Raw genomic sequence first — 21,338 nt, forward strand, 5'->3', positions numbered from 1 at the left:
ATGCTAGAATAGAAAAATAGATAAGTCATTAGGAATATGTGTGTATATACATATCCACGCAATAACGAAGAAAAAAGAGGCTATTAATTTGAAGGAGAGTGGGGAGGATTATGTGGGAGGCTTTGGAGAGAGAGAAGAAAGCAAAGAGAGAAATGTTGTAATTACATTATAATCTCAAAAATAAAACAAAAAAGAAAATTAAATGTTAAAAATATGAGCACTACTGGCCTTTATAATTAAACCTAAGCTTCTAAACCGAATTACTTGGCATGGGAACCACAGAGTGAGCTGAGGTGTATTTTGTAACTCCACAGAGGTTCTGAATGTCAAGTTAATCTTAGAGATTGGTATAAGGCTTGAGTTATTTGACAAGGTGCTTTAGTTTTACTATGCATTGGAGAGTTAGCAGTCTTTAAAACTCAGAGAGAAGTATTAGGCTTATTAAGTTTTCTACCTCTGTTCAGCCTAAACGTCACTACAGAAAAACTAGTACCAATATTAGAAACTAACACATCTGATCCTTACCCTCCAGTAGAAGTAAACACCAACAATCACCAAAGGGGGTATTTGCAGATATTTTCCTAGGCTGTAATTTGATTTCAGAGGTTTTTTGTTTTTTGTTTTTAGATATTCATGCAGAAGTATTTGTCCCACACACATCCATACACATATCAAACCATTACCCATATGGTTTAGCATCAGTGACAAAAGATTTCTCAGTCTCTGTTTTAAGAAATTAAGGTAACAAGCTTTAGCATTTGACAAGTGCTTTTGACACAGAATATAGTGCACAGGAGCCTGGTGCCTATCTTGACAGAAGTCTTGAAATAAGACAAGAAATGCAGGCTTATCAGAGAACAAGGTCATACCAAAGGACTGACACAATAGGCCCCTTACTGTGTATCAGCATATTGACAGAAGAGAATGACTGAATATACAGATAAATGCTACAATTGTTTATTTATCAAAGCTGTGTGGTAAAACTGTTTTGTGGCCCCCAAATATCAGTAATGATACTTTCCTCATTTTTATCTTGCTTGTATTTTTTTCCTGAATGTGTAAGTATTCTTTGCAATAATTCTTAGGCATAACATTTATACTTCCTTCTATGACAATGAGTTTGTGTGAGATGAGCTGAAAAGAGAATCACTTGGGTACAAAAATTAGCTAGTCATTAGTGAAAATTAAAGTTTTCAATTTCTGGCTACTAAGATTCTACTTCTTTGGGGGGGATTTTATTGTCATTTGTTATTGTTATTACATATTATGAAAGAAAGAATTATAAAATGTATGTTTATAGGGTATATATTTTAATTCAATGTATTTTTCTTAGATAATAAATGAAAATGAAAAGATGTCCATATTTTCAGGGTAATATGTGATGTTTCAATACATGCATATATTTCTGTAGATGGCCTTTGTATGCAACACTATTCTATTCAACATAGTTTTAAAAGCTTTATAATGTGTGTGTGGTGACCAGAGGGTGGCTTTGTGAAGTTAGTTCTCTCCTTCCACCTCAACACGGGCCCCAGGGACTGAGTTCTTGTTACCAAGCTTGCTGTTGGAAGTGCTTTTACTAGAAGAACCATCTGCCTGCATCCTCGAATTTGTTGCTCAAACTTTTATTCTTTCTTTGTGGTCAAAGGATTCACAACTTTTCTTAGAGTTTTTGAAACAAATGTTATTTTAAATCCTCCCCTGCTTATAACTAACATCAGAAAAACTATATACAAAAGTACATTAACTATATATAATATACACAAGTAATAAATACCTAAACAATGTCTAGTCCATTTGTATTTGACAAATTCAGAGAAAATAATTCCATTATCTATCCTATTTTGGTAAATCCAAAATGTACCTAATTCACTTTCTATCCTAATTAATCTTCAACTATAACTAACTAATCTTCAACTATAACTAACTAACCTTCAACTATAACTAAATAATCTTCAACTCCCTCAGAGACCCAAGAAGGAAATAATATTACCTTATAAAAAATAAAAACAGGAAGTGCATGCAAGCAGCTTCCAAAAAAATGTGTGTTGACAGAAACAGCCAGCTGCCTGAGGTTTCTCTGCAGTGTTGGGGCATCATCTTCAGCCTATAGGCTTAGCGTGTCTGACAGACTCATTTGTGAAGTAGGATGTACACAAGGTCAATAGTTCGACCTCACATTAATTCTTTTTATTAAAATAGAAAAGGGGAAATATGGTGACATTTTATTTGTACTGAAATGTGATTTTATTTGTATGTTAATAAATAAATAAAGTTGCCTGGGGGTCAGAGCTAATAGCAAGCCATAGCAGAGCCTGGCGTTTGTGGTGCATGCCTTTAATCCCAGCTCTTGGGAGGCAGAGGTAGGCGGATCTCTGTGTGTTCAAGAATACAGCCAGCATGGAGACACACGCCTTTAATCTCAATACCAACCATAGAAGACCTAGAGGTCTGTACAGACGGGCAGTGATGAGGAGGTCATGTGGTTGGGTTTACAACCAATGAGAAGGCAGAATAGAAAGTCAATAAAAAGCACAAACACACAGGAAGTAGTTCTCTTTCGAAGAGGTAGGACAACAGCGACAGTGAAGGGTAAGGATTTTTGCTCTTAGCTATTGCTCTGACCTCTTGGCTTTCATCTCTGAACATAAATAAATAAATAAATAAATAAATAAATAAATAAATAAATAAATAAATAAATAAATAAATAAATCCTCCCCTGCAATGGAATATGAGCACGCATGTCTCCGTTTGCATTGTAGCTTATTAACTACTGACTCACATTGCCTCCCCCCACTTCTGCTGTCTCCATCTCCAGGTAACCACCACCCTACTGAAAACTTCTGTAAGAGCAACCTCTGAAATAAAATGTCTGGATGTGTGCTGTACATGTCCTTCTGGGCCTGGCTTATCTCACCAATCTCAGCAATCTTTAATTCTGTGAAAAATGACAGAAATTACTCTCCTTTGTGGCCAAAGAGTGCCCCAATGTGTCAGTACCAGACTCTCTTTTTTCTGCTCAACTGATGGATGCTTAGGTTGCTTACACATCATGCCCTATGGCAGCAGTCTTGCAGTTAACATGGGAATACACTTGTCTCTTTGACGTACTGATTATATTTCCTTGGCACAGACATATAGCCATCACTGGGATTGGTCCATCATACGCGAGTTATATTTTTAACTCTTCTGGGACTGCTACACTGTTTCCCTAGTGGCTGAACAAATACTTATTCTTACCAACATTGTACAGTGGTTCCCTTTTCTGCACAACCTCAGTAGAACTTTGAACAATTTTACAATAACTATATTTCTGGGATGAGGGGATATCATTGCAGTTTTTATTTCCCATTCTATAATAATTACTAAGTTGAGCATTTTTGGTGTAACTTGACTATTCCTGTACATCTTTTGAGAAAGTTCTATTTAAGTCTATTGCCTATTTTCAAAGTTATGTTATTTGTTATTCTTGTTATTGAGTTCCTTATCCTTATATTTTCTAGGTATCAACCATTTGTCAGATACATAACTCACAATACTTTATTCTGTTATTTACATTGTCTCTATGCTTTGTTAATTGTTCCCTTGCTACATTTATTTTGCTTGCTTTCCTGTTCTTTAAGGGTGTTATAAAAGAATTTGTAATTTGTGTGTTCCAGTGTCTTGGTTCTATGTCTGTTCTATGTCTTTTACCAGTAGGATCGGTTTTTCAGATCTTGCATTTAAGTGTTTGATTTGATTCTTGTTATTTTGTAATCGGTTAGAGATAAGGATCCAGCTACATTCTTCAACATGTGGTTCTGATCTTCCCAACATTACTTCCTTACAAAGACTATGTCTATACTTCATGCAACATCTATTCTTACAAGCTTTGTCAAATGTCACTTATCTGTAGACACGTGTATGCTAACTTTCAGGTTCTCACTACTATTTCATTCATTTTTTTGTTCTGTTTTTATGCAAATGACATGCTGTTTTGATTACTGTACATTTGCAATATATTTGAAAATCAGTGATTTTTTTCTGTTTTGGCTCTTCTTCAAAGTAACTTTGACTATTTAGGGCTTTTTGGACAAGAGGAGGGGGTAAGGTGAATTTTATATTTATCTTCTAGTTTACTGAAGAATGCAATTGGCATTTTGATAGAGCTTACATCTAATCTGTAGGTCATATTGGGCAGTAGAGATATTTCAACAATCTTGGTTCTTCAGATCCATGAATACACAGACTTGATTGTTTTTCTGTCTTCAATTACTTTTATCAATGTTTTGTCATTTTCATTGCAGGAACTGTTCATCTCTTTGGTTAAGTTCAGTATGACATTAGTCATTGGCTTATCCTAAATGAACTTGGTCATGTTGAGTTTTGTTCCTTCTATGATTAACTTACTGAGCATTTTTGCTATGTTTTGTTTTTCTTTTATTTTTGAGATTATAATTACATCATTCTTTCCCTCTCTCTTCTCCTCCCCCAAACCTCCATATACCCCTCCTTGCTGTCTTTTAAATTCATGGTCTCCTTTGCATTAATTGTTGTTACATACATATATGCATTCCTAATTATAATCTGATGAGTTTGTATAATGTTACGTGTGTGTGTGTGTGTGTGTGTGTGTGTGTGTGTGTGTGCTTTCAGAGATGAGCATTTGGTATTGAATAACTAATTGGTATGCTCCTCCCTAGGGAAGACTACTTCTCTCACTTTCAGCATTCCTTAGCTAACTGTAGTTCTTTGTGTAGGGTTGAAGCCTGGTGGGCTTTTCTCTGCCTACTTTGGCATGGCGGATGTTGTCATCCTTTCTCAGCTCATGTTTAGGTTGTCATGCTGCTGTGACTTTATGGATGTAACTTCTGACATTGCTAGGAGACAATCTCACAATAAACTCCCGGATCCGCTGACTCTTACAGCCTTTCCATCCCCTCTTCCACAATGTTCCCTGAGACTTAGTTGTAGGAGTGTTTTGTAGATATATCCACTGGGTCTGAGCTTCACAAGTATTAAGCATTTTAAACCACAGAAGGGTATTTAATTTTACCAAGTATCTTTTGCATGATTTGAAATAGTCATAGGTTTTGTATTACATACTGTTCTATGTTATATGCAGTACAACACACTTACTGATTCATTTAAGGGGCTCCTGCTTTCATTCTTGGGATAAATCCCTCATGATCATAGTGAACAATCTTTCTAATATGCCATCAGATTTTTGTCCACTAATATTTTGTTGAGGCATTTTGTCTCTCTCTCTCTCTCTCTCTCTTTCTCTCTCTCCCTCCCTCCCTCCCTCCCTCTCGTTCTCTCTCTCATCTATCTATCATCTATCTATCTATCTATCTATCTATCTATCTATCTATCATCAGTCCATCTGTGTATCTATGTATCTACCTATCATCTATATCTACTCTATCTAACCTTTCAACCTATCATATCTCTATATACAATCTATATCTACATATGATCTATGTTATCTCTCTATATATATCTATTATCTATCAATCTATCTCTATTTTTCTATCTCTATTATCTGTCTATATATCATTTGTCTATCTTACTCTATATGTTTCTGTCTCTTTAAGAATATTGCCCCTGTAAAACAGACTTTTGCTGTGTCTTTTTCTGGTTTTGGTGTCAGGATCATGTAACCTCATGGACTGAGTTTAGAATGATTCTTTCCTCTTCGATTCTTTAAAATAACCCAAGAAGAATTAGTATTAGTTCTTTCCACGTTCAGAGTAATGCAGTAGTGAAGCCATCCGGGTCCATCACCGAAATTCTTTCACAGCTTTTCTGTATAGGTGAAATTTATATAAAGGTCAGTAGAAGAAAGCTGCCTTTGGCGCTTGTTCCTTTTACTTGCTGTTTGAATTGGAATAGAAATTACAGCATGCTGGCCATTTCATTACAGTTATTCTTTAGGAGTCCCAAGTTTCTGCCTTTGGCACAGAGGTATAATACTTAGAAGTAATTCAATTATAATTGTAAAGTAGCATTAGGTCCATTAGGTCAGCATAAAACATTCTCTGTGCTTATTCCACAGCGACTAGGTCAAGAATGGTGGAATTCAGTGTCTCGTACAATTTCAGAGCTTTGTGGAAATTTCTCCAAACTCATGCCAAGGTTTTATGTGGCAGAATTTTCCATTCCCAATGGTGTGAAACTATAATTGTGTTCTGGGGCAGTTTGGCCAAAGTTACTTCTAATCATGCTTCAATTTCAAAAGCCTGTCAGTTATTATTTCACATAAATATTTCAGTTATTTTTGAGATTGTTCAGTGGGGTCACGGGCAGGACCCATACAACCTGATTGTTCTGTTGCTGACACAGTCTGTAAACTCCCAGCTCATTACATTATCTGAGCTTCTGTTTTCTTTGTATTTTATTTTATCTCCTACACAAAGTTACTGTCACCCATTTGAAAGAGTCTCAAAGGGGGGTGCTATTCAATGCATTTTCACCATTTCTATTATATTATTCTACATGTTCAATATGATAGATATATCAATAACTAAGACCTGCTTCACAGAACGTACTGGCTTTAGTTAACAAGATTATGTTACTAACTGAATGGAAGACTACTGATCCGTCACTACAATGGCTGCAGGGAAGAGTGCAGATCTAAAGTGCAGTTATTGAAATTTGCCTATAGAGCTGAAAACCATTTCTTCACCCCGTGGAATCCTCTCTAACATAAACTACATTCTATGCCACGGATCAAGTCTCAGAAATTATAAAAGAATTGAATTTATTCTTTATATCTTATGAGAATGTACTAATATAAAGCTCAAAACCAACAGCAGAAAGAAATACAGAAGCCACACCCTTGGAAACTGAACAACACATATATAGATAACTAGTGGGTAATTAAGAAATCAGAGAGGGTAGGTTTTTCTGGGTTTTTTTTTTTTGTTTTTTTTTTGTTTTTTTTTTTTGGTTTTTCGAGACAGGGTTTCTCTGTGTAGCTTTGCGCCTTTCCTGGGACTCACTTGGTAGCCCAGGCTGGCCTCGAACTCACAGAGATCCGCCTGGCTCTGCCTCCCGAGTGCTGGGATTAAAGGCGTGCGCCACCACCGCCCGGCTTCTGTTTTTTTGACAGGGTTTCTCTGTGTAGTTTTGGTGCCTGTCCTGGATCTCGCTCTGTAGACCAGGCTGGCCTCAAACTCATAGAGATCCACCTGGCTCTGCCTCCCCAGTGCTGGTATTATGGGATTAAAGGCATCCACCACTGCCTGGCCAGAGAGGATAGTTTTTAAAACCTCCTGAAGTCAAATGAAAACGTGAGTGGAATATACCAGAATACCTTGGGCAAGAACTATGAAAAGAACTCAAATATCATAGAAATAGTACCAAGAATTTTAAATTCAATTACATAAATTTTTAAAAGTTTCTGCACAGCAAAGGAAACAATCACCAGAATGAAGAGACGTCCTGCTGATGGGAAAATCTTTGCCAACTACACACCAGACAAGGTTTATCTACAGAATACATAAAGAATTTTGTGATTTAAATACCATGAAACCAACTAACGTAATCAATAAATAGGCAGATGGATTGAATAGATAGCTCTCAGAAAAATAAACACAAATGACCTATAATATTTCTTGAAGTACTCAACATCTTTAGTCAGTAGGAAAATCCAAATTAAAGCTGCTTTGAGACTCAGTCTTACCGCATTGAAAACGGCTAAAGCCAAGCAAGTGAATGACAACAAATACTGGAGAGATTTGGGGAAACAGGAACCACTACACACTATTGATGGGAATGTAAACTGGGGCAGCCACTGTGAAAACTGGTAAGCAGATTCTTCAAATTTTTAAAATAGAACAACCATATAACCGTCCTCGGTAGCATACCATAGTGATTTGTGTGAAGCCGTGTTTACTGAAGCACTGTTTTTTGTTTGTTTGTTTGTTTGTTTGTTTTTGTTTTTTTCCGAGGCAGGGTAGCTTTGCACCTTTCCTGGATCTGTCTCTGTAGACCAGGCTGGCCTCGAACTCACAGAGATCCACCTGGCTCTGCCTCCTGAGTGCTGGGATTAAGGGCGTGCGCCACCACCGCCCAGCTTCTGAAGCATTGTTTTGAGTAGCTAAGAAACAGAACCAGTTTAAATGTCTATCCACAGATAATAAACAAGAAAAATGTAATGCATATACACAGAATTTTTTTAGTCATAAAGTTATGATGTATGCATGAAAACATATGGAACAGAGGTCCTTCCACTACATGAAGTAAAATAAACCATTCATAGAAATGTATCATGCTTTCTTTCCTATTCAGCATTGAGATTATTTTTAATTGTGTGTGGTGGGTTATAGAAAGAGAAGAGGAAACAGGAGATTTCCATGAGTAAACTAGGGATGGAGGGGGCAGTAGAGGAGAAGGGATGGGGGATGGTCAAGCTGAGGGGGGGACCGAGCGGAAAAGCAATGAAAGAGATATCTTGATAGAGGGAGACATTATGGGGTAAAGGAGAAACCTGGTGCTAGAGAAATTCCCCAAAATCCACAAAGATGACCCCAGGTTAGACTACTAGCAATAGTGGAGAGTGTGCCTGAACTGGCCTACTCTGGTAATTAGATTGGTGAATACCATAACTGTCATCATAGAGCCTTCATCCAAGGCTCTATGATGAAAGGAGGTGCAGAGATCCACGTCCAAGCACCAAGCCAAGCTCAGGAGCCCAGTCAAAGAGAGGGAAGAGGGGTTATATATGAGCAAGGGGAGTCAAGATCATCTACAGAGACAACTGAACCCAGCTCATAGGAACTTATGAACTACAGACCAACAGCTGTGGAACCTGCATGGGACTGGAATAGACCCTCTGAATATGAGAGACAGTTGTCTAGTTGGGTCTGTTTGAGGGGCCCCTGGTAATGTGATCAGGATCTATCCCTGGTGCATGAGCTGGCTTTCTGGATCCCATTACCTATGGTAGGTCACCTTGCTCACCCTTGATGCAGGCGAGAGGGGCTTTGTCCTGCCTCAACTGAATGTACCAGGCTTTGCTGTCCTCCCATGGGAGGACTTACCCTTTTGGAGGAGGGGATGGGGGTGGTTTGGGGGGAAGTGGTGGGGGGAGTAGGAGGAGGGATGAGAGGGGGAATCTGTGGTTGGTATGCAAAATGAATTAAAAAAATTTAATTAAAAAAAAGTAGAAAGAGGACCATGACAGAGGGAGAAGGTAATCTTTTTTTTTTTTTTTTTTTTTGGTTTTTAGAGACAGGGTTTCTCTGTGTAGTTTTGCGCCTTTCCTGGAACTCACTTGGTAGTCCAGGCTGGCCCCAACTCACAGAGAGAGATCCGCCTGGCTCTGCCTCCCGAGTGCTGGGATTAAAGGCGTGCGCCACCACCGCCCGGCCAAGGGAGAAGGCAATCTTAAGGGATGAGGACCAAAGAGAAAGAGATGGTAATGGAATTTATTTAACATGAAGGGAGGAAGGAAAGACCCTTTGGTTGTAGCAAGTGGCATCCAAAGGAGGAGGTAATAGACGAGTAAGAATAAAATTCAATATATATATGAATGAAAATGCCGTAATTTAAACCCTTACTTTGACCAGTAGCTTAGAAAGAAAGAATGGTTTGGTGGTTGACCCTAATAGCAAGCAGTGCTAGATAAAGAAAGGAGAGATTGTGCAGAGTTAATGCTGAGGAACTTTGAGTGAGTGAGATAATGGGTTCCAGTACTTTTGCTATCTAAGAGTGAAGGCGACTTGTATTCAAATAGTACATATTGTATCTGTTTGGCACAATTCTTAAAATTGTCATATGTATTAATCTAAAGAAGCTATGTTTCTAAACTTACATGCAGAGTGTCCACTAGTGATGCACAGAGTGAGTGTTTTAAACTTGAGTCTACATCTGACTCACCCTGACACCTTATTAAAATATGTTTTTCTAAGCTCCATCCACTAAGGCTTTGACCCAAAGGATTGAGCATAAAGTCTGGAATCTGAATTTTTTGATAAGTAATCCAGGTGATTCCACTATACCAAGAGTTACCACACAATTTCAGGAAGTACAACGTGGAGAGACATGTAAAAATTTCTGATGCATTGTTCAGGCCTGGTATCAGGAACACATAAAATAAAGGCTGTTTGGAATTTTCCTCCAGGCCTTTCTCTGGGATTTTTGCCTTTTTAAAAAACCATTTGAGAGCAGATCCAAGGTCATGTGTTCACACACCTTCAGTTCACACTCTAATTGCGGTCATAAATTTAATGTGCATTTTCTTGCCAAATCCTTAATTTTTCCTTGCACAACATGCAACACCATTTACATGTGTAAGTGGGTAGATTTATGTGGACAATTTTAGATCCTGGTGGGAAAAAAATTAGTTTTCAGTATCTAATGCTTTCACAAGGGGGATTTTACTCATTCATACTAATCACTACTCCTTATTATCACAGAGGGGCTGTGATATGCCATTGCAAGAGGGCTTTTCCTTTTATATCACAATAAATTTTTTTTGAGCTGTAATATGCAGTAAAACCCAATTTGAGAAAATTATATCAGTTGGAAGTGGGCACAACCACTAGCGTTTCAAAAATTTTATGTCTAAATTAATTGTGAATATATAATACATTGAGAGTGATTTTTCCACCTAGCTTTTGGCATGTTGGCAAGGGTTAAACATTTTGGCGTTTTTTTAACCTTTTATAAAATCATCAGAACTCTGGTTAACAGTTCCTCATATGCTTCCTGGAATACTCTTCAAAGGATGCTTTTAGCCTGGGCTCCATATTGACCTCAGATTCTAGCCATTCTTTGTCTTTAGACCCCAAGACTGTGCAGGCTACTGTGCTGCCACTGGTAGGGTCAGGAGCCTTGGAGATCTAAAATGCCTGTACAGGCAAAGCCTGACCTACATGTCAGCCTCTTTCTTCCGTCCCAAGTTTCCACAGCTAACAAGTCTGCAGGTAGTCGTGTCTTCCCATCGCACCTGTTAGCTTTGGCTGTCAAGTTGACCAACCTCGAGTCACCATATCAGATTGTCCCTTGGTTATTTCTGGGGTGACTGAACTGACTGGTAATTGTGTAGAAAGACCTAGTCGACTGTGTAAGTGGCAACATTTCATGGGCTGGGCTAAGAATTGTGTAAAAAAAAATGAAGAAAACCAGCTGAGCTTAAGTAGAAAGCAAGCATTTATTGCTCTCTGCTTTTTACTTCAGATGTGGCGCAACCAGATCCAGCTTGTGGGATTTTCCTCCATGATGATGGGTAACCTGGAAATGTAAGCCCAAAATAAAACAATAAAAAACTCTTCTTCCCCAAGTTCTTTTCAGTCATCGTGGTATGTATGTATGTATGTATGTATGTATGTATGTATTTATTTATTTATTTATTTATTTATATCACAGCAACAGAAATGAAGGTTGAACACCAACTGTGTCCAAAACAGAAGACAGCATTAGCAAAATGGTCCTGTTAAATCTGAATGGTTCAAACAATTGTGATAGAATTATTCCTTCCTTGGAGACCTCGGGGTGACATCCTGTAAAGTATTAATGACCTGTTAAAGGGAGGAACTAGGGAGATGGAAACAAAAACTCTTCCTACAGGTGGGGGTACTTATACACATGCAAACTCTCATTCTGTTCATTGTCTTACCCACTTCTTAGGAAGCTCAGACCCAGCCTCAAGCTTCTATAACTGTTCTCACCTTAGGCATATCTATCTTCCCATCCTAATTCCTGTGTTTAAATATGTATTAAATCTTTCTTAGTAAGTGCAAACTTCACTTCATAAAAGAGTGTATGTCATAAGTATGTAGAAGACCTCAGTTCTTTACAAACAGAACACTAGTCTGGCTATAGCAGTGCAAGAGAAGCAGAAAGTTTTTATTCACAAATGAAAAAGTTCTTTCTTTCCTCATGTAAAAAGAAGTCAGGCAACCAGAGTTATGTAGGAGGTATTGGTGATCCCATACAAATATATAATGCCATAAATCCTCATCATAGACTAGTTTCTCTTCAGACATGATTAAAGAAATCACCACCCAAAATGATGTCATTCTACAAAGGTTGTAACACAAATCACATGGAAATATAATTTATAAGAATGAATTTAAACTATTAGAAATTAATTAAATTTCAAAGAGTCCCTTGAGGCAATAGTAGGTCTGAAGTAATCTGTAAAGCCCTTCTGGAAGGTCGTTGTTTATGGAGTTCTCTGAGAACTGCACATGGAAATAGGGACTAATTGCAAAAGAAAAAGAATAAAAAGAGGTTTGAGGAGTGTTGGAATAATGCCTCTCAGTCAGCTGTATAAACTGAAAACCAGCTGTTTTTACCATCCATGAGCCCCAGAAACATATTCTGAATGGTTTTCTAAATGAAAAGAGAAAGCTGGAGAAATAGTAAAACATCAAAGTGTTCTCCTTAGTTATGTTTATTTTAATGGTGTATTTAAGGAGGCATTTTTATATTCACAAGGCATGCTGTCGTCAACGTTCTCTAGTATTCTTCAGAAACAAAGACAGAATAGGTGCCACAAGTATTAAGAACTCTATCCACCTGGGTATTTCTGATAAACAAGGGCAAAACAGAAAGTTGATCTGCAGTAGGGACAGTGACATGTTCTTGGTACTACAGATTACACACAGAGGATGAGTGATGGACTCTGAGGGTGCTTGAAATCAACATTTTCCCTTCTGGAAAAAAACTAATAAAATTAAGAATATGAATGTATACTGCAAATAGGATTTTTAGTCAAGACACATTAAACAACTTCATGAAGTTAAAACTTATTAAATAATAAACAATAAAAGCAAGAGATGGAATTGTTTCTTGTGAACATTTACATATTGGCTCCAAGTCTTTCCACTATTTTTAGACAATGCATTTTGAGAAACCAGAAAAGATTCTCTTCAGTTTATAGTCACAATGAAACTGCAAAATCCACCCTTTGTATTCAGTGTGTTTTATTCGGTCTAAGGGCTTCGCTTTCTTATAAACTGTATGGAAGTTTTTGATGGGTCAAAGTCATAATCATCACTGCACAATAAATAGATGAATTGAAATCAGGCTACTTTTAAGAAGGTGTGAAAATAATGTGATTAGTTACTTATTATCATAAAAATCCACCCTCAAATTCAATGATAATGATTTACTGCTTTTGAGCCTACATGTCCGTATATGGACTTTCCTTCAGATCTGTGCCTGGATAGTCTAATATTGATGGAGACTGTTCACGAACCTCAGACAGCAATTACCTAGGGGCTGGATGAAGGCTTCCATCAGGTGTGGTGACTCCTCTTTGCTCTCTATGCTTCTTATCCCCAGCAGGATGAGACTTGCCTGCATGGTGTTTACAGAGAGTCAGAAAATATGTGGAAGAGCTCTGAAATTCCAGGTCATTACTACAAAAGTTTCTTTGCATTGCATGCTCTGAGCCAACATAAGCTTCAAGACCAGACCAAATTCAAGGAATTGAACAAATTAGGCCATCTGTGACAAGCAGTATGTTGAAGAAAAAAATCTGTGAGACAATGTGCCCTCTGCAAGAATCATAAGAAAGAACATAGATTTTGTAACACATAACACTATGGAATGACATGAGACTTTTATGGGCATCTATCATTTTGAATTATAATATGTCATCACTATACTCCAACTAATTTTGAATGACTTATGACATGTATTATCTTGGGGGGGGCACATAGTCACACTGAAATGTAAAATTGTGTAATTTAAGCATACTAGCAAATAACACTTAACTTTATAGGAAGCCCCTAAAGAGCTCAAGAAAACAAAACATTTCATGAGAAACCCATCAATACCAAACACCAATTGCCTCAGGTTCTGAAATATTCAATGAGGTAAATTCAATGAAAGATCCTTCACACTCTGATTCCTCTTGGCTCATTTCATTTGCTCTTGGGCTGTGGGTATAATAAGGTTGGAAAATTCTGTTGGTTCTTTAGGCTGGACTAGAATCTAATTCTAGTGTCATCCTGGTACCTTGAGGTCTAAATCTTCTATCAGCACTTTATAGAAATCTAAGAATTGCTAACAAGAAGTATGGTTTTATGCTATTTATTATTATTTATAGAGCATATGCTTAAAACTATTAACATATAGAGTATAGAACATTTATTTTTGAAGTACTAAACATACAGTTTTAAAGTTTTATCTATTTTTCTCCCATATAGCACACAAACATTTTAAGAATAATCTCAATACATACAAGATCTTTTAAAATAGGGAACAAATATATGTTAGGAACAAAAAGACTGCACAATCTTGAGTAGCATGAGTGCATGAAGTGCCTATCTTGAATATCTGAACACTTTGAAAATGTTGGTTTCCAGGTCTCTGGAAGTTAACAAAGAGCAGCAGTGTTGTGTTTCAGTTTTCTGAGCTGGTGTGAAATTCAGAGCTTTCTACCCATGTTTTCACATTCCCTTTAGAGGGAATGCTAGCATTTTAATTTTTGCATTGCTGGTGATTGATAGTCAAGGTAAAAAGGGTGCAAATAGTCAGTAACTGTAAATCAATTTATTTAATAATTCCAAGTAATTATTGACTTAAGTTTATAGATTCATTGTACACTGCCCTTTCTTCCTTCTAAAAATGGTGATTTGTAGCTTCAAATCATTAACAGGCATTCTTGTATTAAAAATGCCAGGGGGTGTAATTTGTGATTTGGTTCATTAGTCTAAAACAAAATGAAAACCCAAGTTTTTCAATACTGTAGCCCAGGAAATTATTTGTCACCTAGGATTTTGAGGTGGGAGAAGCAACTATAGTCCACAGCCCCCCTTTAGCCTTCTGTCTGCGTGAGAACATGTGCTTTTATGAATACCACTTCAATGCAGGAATAGCAAACTAGTCCAAAACTCCTGGATTGTGCTTGGCAATCTGGATCAGTGAATCAACACTGACAAAAGGAAGAGGCAGCTAAAAATGAAAATCAAAGTGCAACATGCAGTGGTAGGAAGGGATACTAACTTTGTTTTAAGGAGTCAGATTAAGCTAATGTGTGTTCTTTACAACTGCTTTTCCTCTCAGTCAGGAAGCACTGTGGTTTCTTTCCCTTTTGCTGTTTTTTCCCTGTGATGAAGGTTTTGTTGACACTGTAACAAGTAACAGGTTTCTTTATTAAGTAGTGCAGAGTTACTTGCTGAGAAACTCCTGCAGGTCTGTTGACTGTTGTCTGTCCTTTCCTCTGATGCGGACTTCCACATAGCACAAGCCCTGTCCTTCTAAACCTTGTCACAGTGGGGTTAGAGAACCCTGCCATGGGCTCAAACCAGTACGTAGGTTAGAAGGCATGGCAGTACGGAGACGGACAGCTAAGTGTTGCATTGTGAAAGAGGGGATAAAGTCAAGAGCACGTCGCTAAGAAATCACAGATTTGAAAAATGAACCAATTTAGGAAAGGGATATAGAGAGTCCACACTTGAGTGAGGTAGCTCCTGGAAGGCTGGACTATCACTCACTCCACTGCTCAGTCACTTGGTTTTGCCAAAGTTTAAGTTCAAAGAAGGAACATGATGCAAGGGCTTTGATCATAGTTTCCATGATTCCTTAACACAAAAAAACCCTCTGTTATTCTTTATGTTAATACTAAACATAAATTAGGTAAGACTGTATAATTATGTAAATAACAAATTGGCACAATTCCCACTTGCTCTCTCCTCTAGTGTATAGGTACCAGAGAGAATAAGGAACAAACATTAAAGTCAACTGCAGAGTCAAAACAGAGAAATGACCCTATTATAAAATTAATTTGTATTTTGTGTTTCCAACACTAAGCCAATGCTGGACTAGGGCAGGGGCAATTATAATTCCGTTTGGAAATATTGATGCACTACAGAACAGTGTTTTCACTTTGAAAAACCCTTTAAACAAGTAAAGGGAGAGGAGCTCTTTAGTATGAAAAAGCAACTATGCTGATTTGCTTTATCCAACCTTGAAATATCACTCAATAACAAGAGACAATGGCAGCTTGCCCAGATTTTGAGGCTTGATTTCCAAATCAAATAGTTTCTAAGAATCTGCAGTGTGCCCACTCTCCACCTCAATCAAGAAGGACAGAAACTATTTCCCTGGACTTGAATTTCAAGCACGATTCTCAAAGGTGAACCATGTGCCCTTCCAGAAGACACAGACCACTTGGTGTGAGCAAGGTGATAGTTACCGGATGAGACATCCTTCCCATATCAGTTGAAAGACCCTAACCCTTCAGGCTTACACCCCCCAAGCTCCAGGAGAATGAGGAACTAAAAAGCTAGTTCCAAGGGCAAACTGACTCAGCCATTACTCAACCACCCCTGCCACCATGTAACAATGTAAAGAGATTTCTGTTAAGAGATGCGCTCAACTGTGACTGGGATAATTGCAAGTGTTCCAGGAAAGACCACTGTAACCTTTGTGTAACCTTCACTCCCACCCTGATACCCCCCTTGAGGTTTCGGGAAGAATGTACATGCGGACGTGATTGGACCCACCCTGTGATCAGGCCATGATCTTGTGAAATTAGCCTCTAGACATAAATCAATGGAAACGAAATTGTATGGGAATAGTAATTATGGCTTTTGTGGGTTTTTTCCTTTAAAAGTACCCATGTGGCTGCAGTAGGCGTGACTCTTGCCCTCAGTACAGGAGGAGCCCGACTATACAGCCGCATCAATAAACCTCTTGCTGTTTGCATCAACTGGACCGGAGTCTGGGTTCTTGGGGCACCCACCCGAGAAGGTAGTACCCTGGGTCTGGTGTCTATCACAGTGAGGGCAGTGGAAACAATGCAAAGATTATAGGGCAGGACTCAGGGGAACATCCTGGGGGAACAACCATATGCACTTTAAAAAAGGAAGAAAATGATTACAGGACATAAATATCTTAGAAAAACATAGAGTAGGAAAAAAAAGAGTTAGTGGGACAGTGACAAATATCCTAAGTTTCCTTTGCAAGGAGAAGAAGCAATCGCCAAAGGAATAATTGAAAATAAGTTCTGAAAGTAAAACTTAAACGACACTGAAAAAAATCTGCATTAAGTCATATACTTAAAATCTCCTTACTAAAACCAAAGCCAGAGTCTATCAAAGCCCCACCCACCTAGCACCACCTCTGTGATTCTTCTCCCTCAGACCTCATCTTTCTGGCTCTCTTGATTATGAGGATGAAGTATTTTTATTGCCGTATTCACCCTTTCTTATCACATACAAACCACGAGTGCAGTCACTTTCAGTTACCAACATTTTGTGATTTCTCCTCCTCCTTCTGGTCTCCATGGCCTCACCTCTAATCTGCCTTCATGCTCCTCACATTTCAGGAGTTCCTGCTGCTGCATGGATTTTCTTGGTCCCTTTGTAACTTTGTCCTATTTCGGGATGGAAACACTCATGAGTCCTCAACTCTATTGGGAACCTATCCCTTGAATCAGTGGCCCTGCACTAAGTCAACACTATCCCCTCCAGTGCCCCACACTTCACACTAGAGCTCTTATGCTCCCAGATTCCCTTTCTCTGCCGTGTTCAATCTCACAGGTCACCTATGTGTAAAATACAGCTCAATTTATTCTTACCCATAAAATTTCATGATCATAGAAGAGAGAAAGAATATTTCTTAGAAATATTCACTTTGTTTCTAATTACCCTCACACTACTCTGACTTTTAAAGGAAAGAATCTATGTACTTTCCTTGACCTCCATGTTGGACTCAGTGTTCCCACAGCTCAAGAACCCAGCCTATTGATTTATTATAGAAGGAATTTGCTACACACAATATATGTATGTAGCATATATATACATGCTTTTCAATGAAAAAAAGTGATAAGATTGAAAGTTTATATGTGAGTGTACATAGTTACATTTTAAAGTGTTTCAATATTACCAAAATAAGAGGAAAAATTTAAACTAAGTGATGTTTTACTCTCTGAATAAGGCATGTGAAATTTCCTCATCTGTGGAAAATAACCTTATCTCAACTGTCATTATAGCTGTTTTATGATATTTTCAAAGTATGTAGCTAAAAAAATGAGTGTAGATAGTTAGAAGGGAAACATTATTAGTTATTACATATAAATTATGACACTTGAACCATTTTAATACTTTTTCATATATTTCCGATTTCTAAGTATATTCATTATTACATTTATGGCAAGTTTATTAAATATTACAAATATTTAAACAACAGATTGTTTTGAGGAATCAAATATTTTGAGCATAAAAGTTTTGATTTTAGTCATGATGAAACCTAAGAATACAAAATCACCTAAATAAGTTCAATGTGATATGATTTGTGTTTTGAGGGCACAGCTGTAAGTTTAAATTAAAAACATAAAGAAGTGAAAAAATCTTCATGCAGAAATATAATGGAGTTTGTCACAAAACATGATGGAAGTTAAAAAAACAGTGTAAGAAGCTTTTAGTTTACTATTGATATAAGCAATATAATAGAGGTTTGAGCTCATATAGCAAGAAGTTTGAATAATGTGAAGATAGAGATAAAAGTTCAAATCAGGTGTGTTTGCACACACCTTTAATCAGCATTTGAGAGGCAGAAGCAGGTGGATTTCTGTGAGTTGGAGACCAGCCTGCTATACATTTCGAGTTCTAGGACAGCCAGGGCTACATAGACTCTGTCTCAAAAAAAACCCTATACATAAATATGAAATAGATAGATAGATAGATAGATAGATAGATAGATAGATAGATAGATTGATAGATAGACAGATAGATTTTAAAATCACAATCAATGTCATTTGATAAACAATTCATTGAGAGGAAACCTTCCCAGTGTACACGGATTGTTCACAACCGGACAGCCAAGTTTGCTGTTAACACTGGGGAGTATGATTAAGTGACCCAGAAGTTAATTGGCACAGTAAGTCTGATAGATGGTTGTAACAGAGGAGAAAAAGCTTTAAAGAGGAATAAAGAAGTCTGTAACGTAGGCCCGCTGGGTGCCAGGGCACCATTATGATAAGCAAATAGATGGTGGAGAAACTGGAGAGAAAGAGAATCAGAGTGATTCATGTACTGTGGGCGTGGTGGGACTTAAGAATTTGACAAGGAACTTAAGAAGTGAAGGCACAAGCTGATGTGGTGGCCTGGTGAAATCTGGCTGAGCTGCTGCCCAGGGCCATGTTTGGGTCCGTGGTCCTGCTGCAGCTAGGGTCTATGCTGATGTCTGTGGCCCGTGTTACCATCAGGGCCATGAAAACCATACCTATTGAAATCTGAGGGCAATGCTGAACCAGCCGCCCTTCGCTGTCACTGAAAGCTCTGGTCCTGCCCTTCGCGGGCTGCTGCAGTGGGAGACCTGGTCCTGGCCCTCAAGGGGAAAGCTGGTCCTGCCCCAAAAGGGAGAGCTGACCCTAATGACCCCTCCCCTGGGAGAACTGGCCACATCCCTCATGGAAGAGCTGGCACCATGACACCCGCTCCCTGTGGTGTGGGCAATGGGAATTGCTGGCTCCACCCCTAGCATGAGGTGGGCGGTTTCATCGGAGACCCAGACTGGCCAACTCGGCTACCACCCAGACCCAAATCCATGCTTTGAGTTGACCCATCCCAAAATCTACCCCCAACTATGACCTGCGAAGATGTGAAGGAACATGTGAAGGGACGAGGTCTGAGAAACCACAGCAGCAGGATCTCCATGATTCAGGGCAACAGCAGGATATCTGCGAGGAATTTCAATGAGGGTTCAGTATGGATGGTGTACCAAAAGCCAGAGGCCTTTTAAAATTTCAGAACCAAGAGTCTCACCGTGTAAAAGTTCGATGAGATGCATAGGCCATGAAAACCCTAAGTCAAGTCTCGTGGCTTCAGAATGGACAGTCTTACTGTGTAGAAGTTTGCTGACACGCATGAAGTTTGAGACTGGGCAAATACTTGTTTGAGTGACTACCTTAATCTAGCTGTATAGTGTTTTCATTTGTGAGTTCATTATAACATATTGATTTTTAAAAGTAAAAAAATAAGGCCAAAAAAAAAAAAAACAGTCAGAGATCTTGAACCAGACCAAAAACTCATTGCAATGAGCATTTGCAAGTAAAGCTGTTTGGACAAAAAGGTACACATTGTGTGACACACTGCAGCTCCCAGTGCTACTAAGAAATGAAGAGGTGATGGAGAGGTAAGAAAGATGAAGAACCGAAGTGTTTCATTGTTGTTGTTGTTTGTTTGTTGTTATTTTGTTTTTTAATATTTTAAATTAGTTTTTATTTTCTTTGGGTGTTGCTGCAAGAGTGAAGAGCAGATATGGTGGACTGGGAAATGAGAGGGATTTGGGTGTATGATGTGAAATTCCCAAACAATCAATTAAAAAAATATGTTTTTTGTTTGTTTATTTGTTCTGTGGGGAAAGGACTCTGATGACTTCCATCTCTAGAATTCCTGGTCAGCTTGAGTCACAAATCAGAAGGGGTTTCCTGCTCAGTCTCTGGAGGAGAGCAGGGTATGGCTGAGAGTGAGTGGACGTGTTTGATAGTAGTAGAGGGACAGCTTACAAAGGTTCCTGGTGATGGATATCAGTTAATAATGGAAGTGCTCAGCTTATATTATCCTTTTTGAGGGGTTTTGTTTTTCGAGACAGGGTTTCTCTGTTTAGCCCTGGCCATCTTGAAACTCACTCTGTAGACCAGGCTATCCTTGAACTCAGGGAGCCTCTGCCTCCCAAATGCTGGGATCAAAGATGTGTGCCACCACAGCCTTGATTAAATTATACATTCTTCAAAATTCTTTTGACATTGTTGACTATTCTATTTGACACCATATTCACATAGGAACTTAAAGTAATATAAGATCAGGTTATAATTCTGTATTTACTAATTAGGAGGCATTATTCCCTCAAGTTTAAATTGCATTAACTCTAAAATATCAACTATACATCGGGGCCCAGTGTTGGGATTCAGTGTTGGGGTTCAGTCCTCATCTATCAAAAGATCATTTGAAGTGGGGAGTGAAGAATTGAGAAATGGTAGATAGGAAAAAATAGAGAATAGATGAGCAAAAAGACAGAAACACAGGATAGCTTCAGGAGGGCCCTGGGTCAATACCCAGTTGCTTCAAGTTTATTTCTAATGGGCTTTTTATACACTAGCAAAGAGAGACAAAAGACCTCCCCCTTTCAAGATCAAAGCACAACATACAACCAAGTGTAGACCCTTCAAAACACCCCGTAACCACACCCCATGGCAAAGCATCTTGTGATTAGGCTTTGAAGTATAAGACACCTGGTAACCATGCCTTTGCACCCTATTATGCAGCCTTGGAGAGCAACATAAACTCTGACTCTCTGACCTTGGGTGAAACCACAAGTTGGAATCTTTGTGGGCTCCCACACTGTAAAGCCTAGGAAGAAACAGTCATTATAAAGAATGAGTTTTACTG

The sequence above is a fragment of the Peromyscus californicus genome, unplaced genomic scaffold (assembly GCF_007827085.1).
Source record: "Peromyscus californicus insignis strain IS unplaced genomic scaffold, ASM782708v3 Scaffold_9__1_contigs__length_137607984, whole genome shotgun sequence".
NCBI classification, from domain to species: domain Eukaryota; kingdom Metazoa; phylum Chordata; class Mammalia; order Rodentia; family Cricetidae; genus Peromyscus; species Peromyscus californicus.